This window comes from Gossypium arboreum, chromosome 12 (assembly GCF_025698485.1).
Source record: "Gossypium arboreum isolate Shixiya-1 chromosome 12, ASM2569848v2, whole genome shotgun sequence".
In the NCBI taxonomy this organism is placed as follows: domain Eukaryota; kingdom Viridiplantae; phylum Streptophyta; class Magnoliopsida; order Malvales; family Malvaceae; genus Gossypium; species Gossypium arboreum.
Window position 1 is genome coordinate 12637078 of NC_069081.1, and position 8865 is coordinate 12645942.

An 8865-nucleotide genomic window follows, 5' to 3' on the forward strand; every position below is an offset into this window, starting at 1 on the left:
CAGTTTAAATGTCAGTCATTCATCTAACTCCTCGATTCGTAACCTTCGTTCTTCATGGGTAGATTCTTTGTTGAGGATTGAACATGGCTCATGTGTGTCCTTCAAACTTATTTCCTGCAAAATAGGTTGCACTATATGATTAGTCTGAGTAGAACAATTTGTACAATCACCTTCAATTTTTGATGTGTTGTTCGGGTTGCGAGCTTAAAGGTTGATTGTTTCGTCTCCTACACGAAGTGTGAGTTCACCTGTGCCAACATCAATAATTGTTCTAGCAGTTGCTAAAAAGGGCCTTCCCAAAATTAAAGGAACATTACTATCCTCTTCTATGTCTAAAACAACAAAATCAACTGGGAATATAAATTTGTCAATTTTAACGAGTACATCTTCAATGATACCCCAAGGAAATCTGACAGTTTTATCTGCTAATTGAATGCTCATCCTAGTTTGTTTGGGTTTCTCTAAACCTAGTTGCTTAAATAATTTTTAAGGCATAACATTGATACTAGCCTCTAGATCAGCCAACGCATTATTAACATCTAAACTACCAATTAAATAAGGAATCGTAAAACTCCCTAGATCTTTTAGTTTGTTGGTAGCTTATTCTGAAGTATGGCTGAGCAAACCGTGTTCAACTCGACATGTAATCTTTCATCTAACTTTCATTTATTTGCTAGAAGCTCTTTTAAAAATTTGACTGCATTAGACATCTGCGAAAGTGCTTCAATAAACGGTAGGTTAATATGTAGTTTCTTTAAAAGTTTAAGGAATTTACCAAATTGTTTGTCTGAGCGATCTTTGCTTGTCGCATTGGGGTATGGCACACGAGGTTTATATTCTGTACTTACCGGCTTTGGGTCATTTTGGCCGACCTCATTCTTACCTTTGCTTACCACCTTTTCTGGCCTTGGTTTTGCAACTAACCCTTCCTCATTTTGAATGGCAATCACGTTGAGTTGCTCCCTTGGGTTAGATTTAGTGTTGTTTGGTAGGCTACCTTGTGGTCGTTCGGAAATTAACTTAGCGAGCTATCCAATCTGAGTTTCGAGCCCCTGGATTAATGTTTGTTGATTTTTGAGTGCTGTCTCAGTATTCTGAAAACGAGTTTCTGACACCGAGATGAATTTGCTTAGCATCTCCTCAAGGTTCGGCTTCTTTTCTTGCTGGTAAGGTGGTTGTTGAAGACCCGGAGGATGTTGTGGCCTTTGATTTCCTTGACTGCCCCACGAGAAATTGGGATGGTTCCTCCAACCTGCATTATAAGTGTTACTATATGGGTTATTTTGGGATCTAGAGTTATTGTTACCCATATATTGGACTTGTTCCTCCTCGATACTAGGTTTGAAGGGTTGATATACTGGGCATGCTCCTCCTCCATTCAAATCACACCTCATCACTCGATGTACCTGAGTAGAACCACACAAACCGTCAATCTTTTTATTTAAGAATTCTACTTGGTTAGATAGCATAGTAACCACCTCGAGGTTGAAAACATCGGCTGCTTTCATCGGCTTTGTTCTCATAACTTGCCATTGATAGTTATTCAGTGACATCTCCTCAATAAATTCGTAAGCCGCCTCAGGTGTCTTATTATTGATAGTTCCTCCAGCGGCTGCATCAATCATCTGCCGAGTCGAAGGATTCAGGCCATTATGGAACGTTTGAACCTGTAGCCAAAGCGATAACCCATGGTGAGGGCACCTTCTCAAAAGGTCCTTGTATCTCTCCCATGCATCGTAGAGTATTTCTAAATCCATCTGCATAAAACAAGAGATATCATTACGTAATTTGGCTGTTTTAGTTGGTGGAAAATATTTTAATAAAAAATTTTCAGTCATTTGTTCCCAAGTAGTGATTAACCCTCATGGTAACGAGTTCAACCATTATTTAGCCTTATTCCTTAACGAAAAGGGAAACAACTGAAGGCGAATGGCGTCATCAGAAATGCCATTAATTTTAAAGGTATCGTAAAATTCTAGGAAATTTTCCAAGTGAGCGTTGGGATCCTCATCCTGCAAACCATCAAACTGAACAAATTGTTATATCATTTGAATTGTGTTAGGTTTCAATTCAAAATTATTTGCAGCAATAGCAGGTCTAACTATACTTGAATCAGTTCTTATTAAATTAGGTTTAGCATAATCATACATAGTGCGTGGAGGAGGATTTTGATTAACAGCAATTAGAGGAGGTAACGAATTTTCTTTGTTTTCAGCCATCTCCTCAGTTGTGGTTTGAATATCGTCCTCTTGCTCGTTCTCTTTGTATCTTAAGTTTCGCCTTATTTCTCTTTGGTTTCTACGAACTGTACGATCGATCTCACTGTCAAAAAGTAATGGTCCTGCGGGTTTCTTCTAGTCAAAAACTATAACAACCTGCCAAAAAAAGGGAAAAAGAAGAATTAGTAATAAAAATTAGAATAAAATTTAAATTAAAGTAAAAGTAAATGGCTAAAGTAATAAAAATCGAGTGTTCCTAATATCCTAGTTCCCCGACAATGGCTCCAAAAACATGATACGTGATATTCGTGATAGGTTTTAAATATTTATAATGAATCGTTCTTGAAACTAACAATTATCACGATGAAGGCAAGTGTACCTATCAAACAATAGTAATATTCGTGACAGGTTTTAAATATTTATAATGAATCATTCTTGAAACTAACTATTATCACGATAAAGGCAAGTGTACCTATCGAACAGTAGTATAACTTTAGCAAGACCAGATTATCGAACCTAAAGGAACTAAAATTACTAGTAATGACTATCTTCTTATTATCTAGCCTAAGAATAATGGGGTTTGTTTTAACTAACTAATTAACTAAACTAAGAATTCGCAGAAAATAGAATTGGGGAATACTTTTGGAAAAATGATTGAATTAAGACAATACCTAAGGAAAAATCCACCTAGACTTCACTTGTTATTTGACTCTGAATCGGACGATTTATTTATTTGACTTGATCCGTAGAAATCCCTAAGTTATATTATTATCCCTCTTGAGACTAACAACGTCTAACCCTAGGTTGAATAATTGAAATCTCTTTCTAATTAACTCCCTAGGGTTGCATTAACTCGATCTATGGATCCCCTTATTAGGTTTCACCCTAATTCGGTAAAATCTTGTCACCCTATCTCTAGGCGCACAATCAACTCCGTTTAATTATGAAAAATGTACTCTTAGATAGGGTCTATTCCTCCTCTAAATAAGAGCTTAACTTGAATCAATATCCTAGAATATCAAAACAAGAATTAAGAACACATAATTAAGAACAGGTCAAATATTTATCATACAATTCAGATAATAATAACAAAATCTGTCTTAGGTTTCATTCCCCTTAGGTATTTAGGGGTTTTAGTTCATAACTAAAAATGTAAACATCTCAGAAGAATAATGAATACAAAACATAAAGAAAAACCCAAAACTCCTAAAGGGAAATTGAGGGGAGATCTTCAGTCTTGATGATGAATTCGGCTTCTGAGATGGATCAATCGACGTTCCTTGAGCAGTTCCCTACTTTCTCCTCTGTGTCCCCCCCTTTTTCTCCTCCTCTAGGGTGTATTTATAGGCTTTAGAATGCTTAAGAACCCTCAAAATTGGCCTTTTTCGAATTGGACTCAATTTGGGTTCGATAGGGACACACCCGTGTGACACGCCCGTGTGCGATTACTTGGCCGTGGTCAAGCCTGTTAAATAACCACGGACGTGTGGTCCACCCGTGTGAGTCGTGCTTCGAGTCTACCAAATTGACACGGTCGTGTGGCCCACCCGTATGAGGAGGTCCAGTCTATGTTGATTTCGTATGTTGGCCCATTTTCTCCGTTTTTGGCCTGTTTCTCGTTCCTTTCACTCTCCTATGCTCACCTGAGTATAAAATATGAAATTAAGGCATTAAAAGCATCGAGTTCACCAAATCTAAGGAAAAATCATTCATAAAATGTGCTAAGCATAGGATAGGAATATGTATAAATTAAAGTTTATCACGGTTGCTAAAAAGGGCCTCCCTAAAATCAAAGGAACGTTACTATCCTCTTCTATGTCTAGAACAACGAAATCAATTAGGAATATAAATTTTTCAATTTTATCGAGTACATCTTCAATAATCCCCCTAGAAAATCTGATTTTCTTATCGGCTAATTGAGTACTCATCCTAGTTTGTTTAGGTTTCCCAAGACCTAGTTGCTTAAACATTTTGTAAAGCATGACATTGATATAGCCCCTAAATCATCCAAAGCATTATTAACATCTAGGCTACCAATTAAACAGGGAATCGTAAAACTCCCTGGATCTTTTAATTTGTTGGCCAGCTTATTCTATAGTACGGCTAAGCAAACGGCATTTAGCTCCACATGCGATGCCTCATCCAACTTTCGCTTATTTGTTAAAAGCTCTTTTAAGAATTTGACTGCATTTGGCATCTACGAAAGAGCTTCAATAAATGGTAAGTTAATATTAACTTCTTTAATAATTTAAGGAATTTACCGAATTGTTCTTCTGTGCGGTCTTTCCTTGTCGCGTTTGGGTATGGCACACGAGGTTTGTATTCTTTACTTACCGGTTTCTGGTCATTGTGGTCCACCTCACCCTTACCGGTACTTACCATAGTTTCTTGCCTCGATTCTGGTTCAGGTGTAACTAACCCTTCCTCATCTTGAATGGTAATTACATTGATTTGCTCCCTTTGGTTAGATTTAGTGTTACTCGGCAGGCTACCTTGTGGTCATTCAGATATCAATTTAGCGAGCTGACCTATTTGAGTTTCGAGTCCTTGGATCGATGCTTGTTGATTCTTAAGTGTTGTCTCTGTGACAGCCCTAATTTGACCTTAGTCGAAAAGTGGTTTCGGGACCACAAAACCGAGTCACAAAAATAATTAAATGTTATATTTTGTGCTTATTATATGTGAAAGTGCATGTGTGAAAATTTCATGCTTTGATTTTTTCATTTGTAAGTGAAATTATTAAATAGGACTTATGTGAAAATTTTTTAAAATGTGATAGGTTAATTTGTAGTGGCCAAATAATTTATGGTGTAAAATAGGTGGATTTGCATGTCAAATTTCCCACTTTAATTTGTAGTGGCCAGCCATAACGATGATGATAAACAATATATGCATTTTAAATTAGCATTATAAAATTTAATGGCATTATTATTATAAAATAAAGATAAATAAAATAAAAAAATAAGGAAAAGGACAAAGCTTGTTCATCTTTGCTTTTCATAGTCGAAATTAGGAGAGGAAAAAAGCTCAAGCAACATTCGGTCATTTACTACATGATTCAAAGGTATTTTCCATGTATTTTCTTGATATTATTGCGCAATTAGAATGGTTAAAGCATTGCTTAGTTAACCCATGTTTAAATTTTGAAAATTTTTGTGTTGTGAGCATTCGGTCATGAATTGAATTGAAGGAAATGGTTGTTGTTTCATGTTCTTTTTATAAGTAATGGTAGACAGGTGAAGTTTGAGCTAGTTAAATGTTCATATAGGTGGTTTAGATGATAAGGAAAATCGGCTTGTGTGTATGTGTAGTTGCTGAATGTGAATTTAGATAACATTTGAGTAATGTGTGTTTTAAAATGATGGAATGGAGATTTAAGCTTGATAAAATTTTGTTAAGAATGAATGAAAGAAATATATGTATTCGGCTATGAATGATTAGATAATAAATTGGTGTGGATGCTTTGATGGTATATGCACAATTATAAGTTGAATTTAAAGCTTGTTAAATTTGTCCTTATCATTGCCGAATGAGTTTCATAGTTAAAGAAAATTATTAAAGTACTTAGTTAATTGATACTAGGTTAATGGTGTGTGTATAAATTATTTAAAATATAAACTTTGTATAAGTATTAAAGTTTGTAGATGAATTCGGCCTTAGGAGAAATTTTGGTATAAAATGCTTGAATGTTAAATAGGTTATTGCTTTAATGACCGAATGTGCCAAAGGCTAATGCATGGACTAGTTGATCAATATGTGTTAAAAGGGAAACGTAAATAAATACCTATTTGATGAGCTATATATATATATATATTCGGCTATATGGTAAAGATATGTATATGAAAATATGATAAGCCATATGAGTTTTGTGTTTGTGTATGTGAACTAAGCATACAATGAATATTCGGCTATGAAGGTTATAGGTTAAGTCATAGGAATTTTGGTAATGTACATGTTCGGTCATTAGGGTTATATGTACTTTGGCTAAGTGAGTTATGTGTTAAGGTAAGTTACTTATTTGATATATGTATTCGGTCATAAAGGTGTACATGAGGAAATGTTAAATTAATTGTATTAAATTGCTTAATGTGATTAAAAATGTGTATGACCATTTTGTATTTGAGCTAAAAGTAGCTATATGACCTATTAAATTTCTTGTCATATTCGGCCATAAGCTAGCATGATGGGACTTTAATAAGTTAAATTTTGTTTGAATTAGTTCAAGAGCATAGAGAACTAAGGTTGGACAGGGGAAAAGAGAAAGTAGTTGAATAGCCGATCCGAGACTGTTCGAAAATATTCAAGGTAAGTTTTAAGTAGTTAAATATAAATAATATTCGATAATGACATGACAGATTATGATAATTAAGTATTACTTGTCATATATGTATATGGCCGAATGGCAATTGTAATGGAAGTAAAATGTGATATGCTTTTATGATCAAATGATAGTGTTAGATGAATATGAGTAAGATGTTATGTGTAAACTATCAAATGATAAATGTGAGTGATGGAATGCAATAAAAGTGAATAAAATGTAAGATGATATATTCGAATGATGCTTGTAGGATGATATATTCGAATGATGCTTGTACCTAATTTGGTGTGATTGTGTTATATGAAACTTGTTGATTTGAATATCGTACAGTACTATTCGGGCCTTTGAGCCTAGCAGGCTATGATGCCGGTGAGATACTATTCGGGCCTTTGAGCCTAGCAGGCTATAATGCCAGTGAGATACTATTCGGGCCTTTGAGCCTAGCAGGCTATAATACCGGTGAGATACTATTCGGGCCTTCGAGCCTAGCAAGCTATAATGTCGGTGAAATGATATCAAGCTTCGAGCCTAGCAGGAGAAATGCCGGTGAATGAATTCGGGTTTAAAACCTAGCAGGCTGAATGTCGGTGATTTGATAAAAGTCTAAGACTAAGATACCTCGTGTTAGAATGACAAATGAATACATTCAATATGTTAAGTTGGCCAGGTACGTATTATGTACTTATATGTGAGTATGATTTGAATTGAATCATAAGTGTATAATGTGATACATATGTGAATAAATGTTATATCTATATCTATGATCATGATACATTCGGTCAATGTGTGAAAGTATGAGAAAGTATTTTATTTATTTATGATATATGAATTCAGATTAAGTGAAATAAGAATGCTAAATGTGCATTATGTGCTTGTGTATATTCGGCCAAATGGTAATATATTTAGAAAATGGCCTATTGAGAAATTGAATAATTGATGTATAATTGAGTTTATTTGTTTGCATTGCTTAAAACTTACTAAGCTTATGAAAGCTTACTCTGTTTGTTACTTTTCTCTGTTTTATAGATTGTTGACTTCAGTCACCTGCTCGGGGAGGGATTGTCAGCAACTCGTCACATTATCTATCATTTTGGTACTACTATGTTTTGGAGCTAGTATGGCATGTATAGAATAGACTTAAGTGAATGATATTTTGAGATGTTGTTGTATATAAGCCATGCGAATATGGCAACTTTTGAATGTCGATATAAGTCTGAATTTCGATCTTTGATTGCGTTTGACTATGCATATAATTGCTAATGAAATTATGTAAATGTGAATGTACAAATGTAGTGTTTTGGATTGGTAACTCTTCATAACCCTCTCCGGCGACGGATACGGGTTATATAGGTGTGACAGTCTCGATATTCTAAAAATGAGTTTTTGACACCGAGATGAGTTTTGTTAGCATTTCCTCAAGGTTCGGCCTTTTCTCTTGTTGGTAGGGTGGTTGTTGGAAGCCTGGAAGTGGTGGTCTCTGATTCCCTTGGCCTCCCCATGAGAAATTTGGGTGGTTCCTCCAACTTGCATTGTAAGTATTATTATAAGGATTATTTTGAGATCGAGGATTATTACCCATGTAATTTAACTGCTCGTTCTCCATGTTGTGGCCATACGGTGGGTATTCTGAATTGCTTGATCCACCTCTACTTGCTTCACACTGCATTACTGGGTAAACTTGTGAAGAATCAAGAAAACCGTCAATTTTTTTATTCAAAAGCTCTACCTGATTGGAGAGCGTGGTGACTGAATCGACGTTAAAAACGTCGACTGCTTTTGTTGGCTTTGTCCTCATGACTTGCCACTGATAATTATTCAGTGACATCTCTTCTATAAATTCATAAGCATCCTCAGGTGTCTTATTATTGATAGTTCTGCCAGCGGCTGCGTCAATCATCTGTTGAGTCGAAGGATTCAAGCCATCATGAAACGTTTGAACATGTAGCTCGAGTGGTAACCCATGATAAGGGCATCTTCACAAAAGGTCCTTGTATCTCTCCCATGCATCGTAGAGTGTTTCTAAATCCATCTGCACAAAAGAGGAGATATCATTACGTAATTTAGCTGTTTTAGCTGGCGAAAAATACTTTAATAAAAACTTTTCGGTTATTTGTTCCCAAGTAGTGATTGACCCTCGTGGTAACGAGTTCAACCACTCTTTAGCCTTATTCCTCAACGAAAAGGGAAACAACCGAAGGCGGATGGCATCATCAGAAACGCCATTGATTTTAAAAGTGTCGCAAAATTCTAAAAAAATTGCCAAGTAAGAGTTGGGATCCTCGTCCTGCAAACCATCAAACTGAACAAACTATTGGATCATTTGAATGG

The 8865-nt window shown here is 35.5% G+C and overlaps 2 non-coding genes across 2 annotated transcripts; both read left to right on the forward strand.

Moving 5' to 3' along the window:
* The first annotated feature begins 1683 nt into the window (after positions 1-1683).
* Positions 1684-1790, forward strand: LOC128285991 (small nucleolar RNA R71). Its single transcript, XR_008276538.1, has one exon. It is a non-coding gene; the product is annotated as a small nucleolar RNA R71 (small nucleolar RNA).
* Positions 1791-8492: 6702 nt separating this feature from the next.
* Positions 8493-8599, forward strand: LOC128286288 (small nucleolar RNA R71). Its single transcript, XR_008276831.1, has one exon. It is a non-coding gene; the product is annotated as a small nucleolar RNA R71 (small nucleolar RNA).
* Positions 8600-8865: the final 266 nt, after the last annotated feature.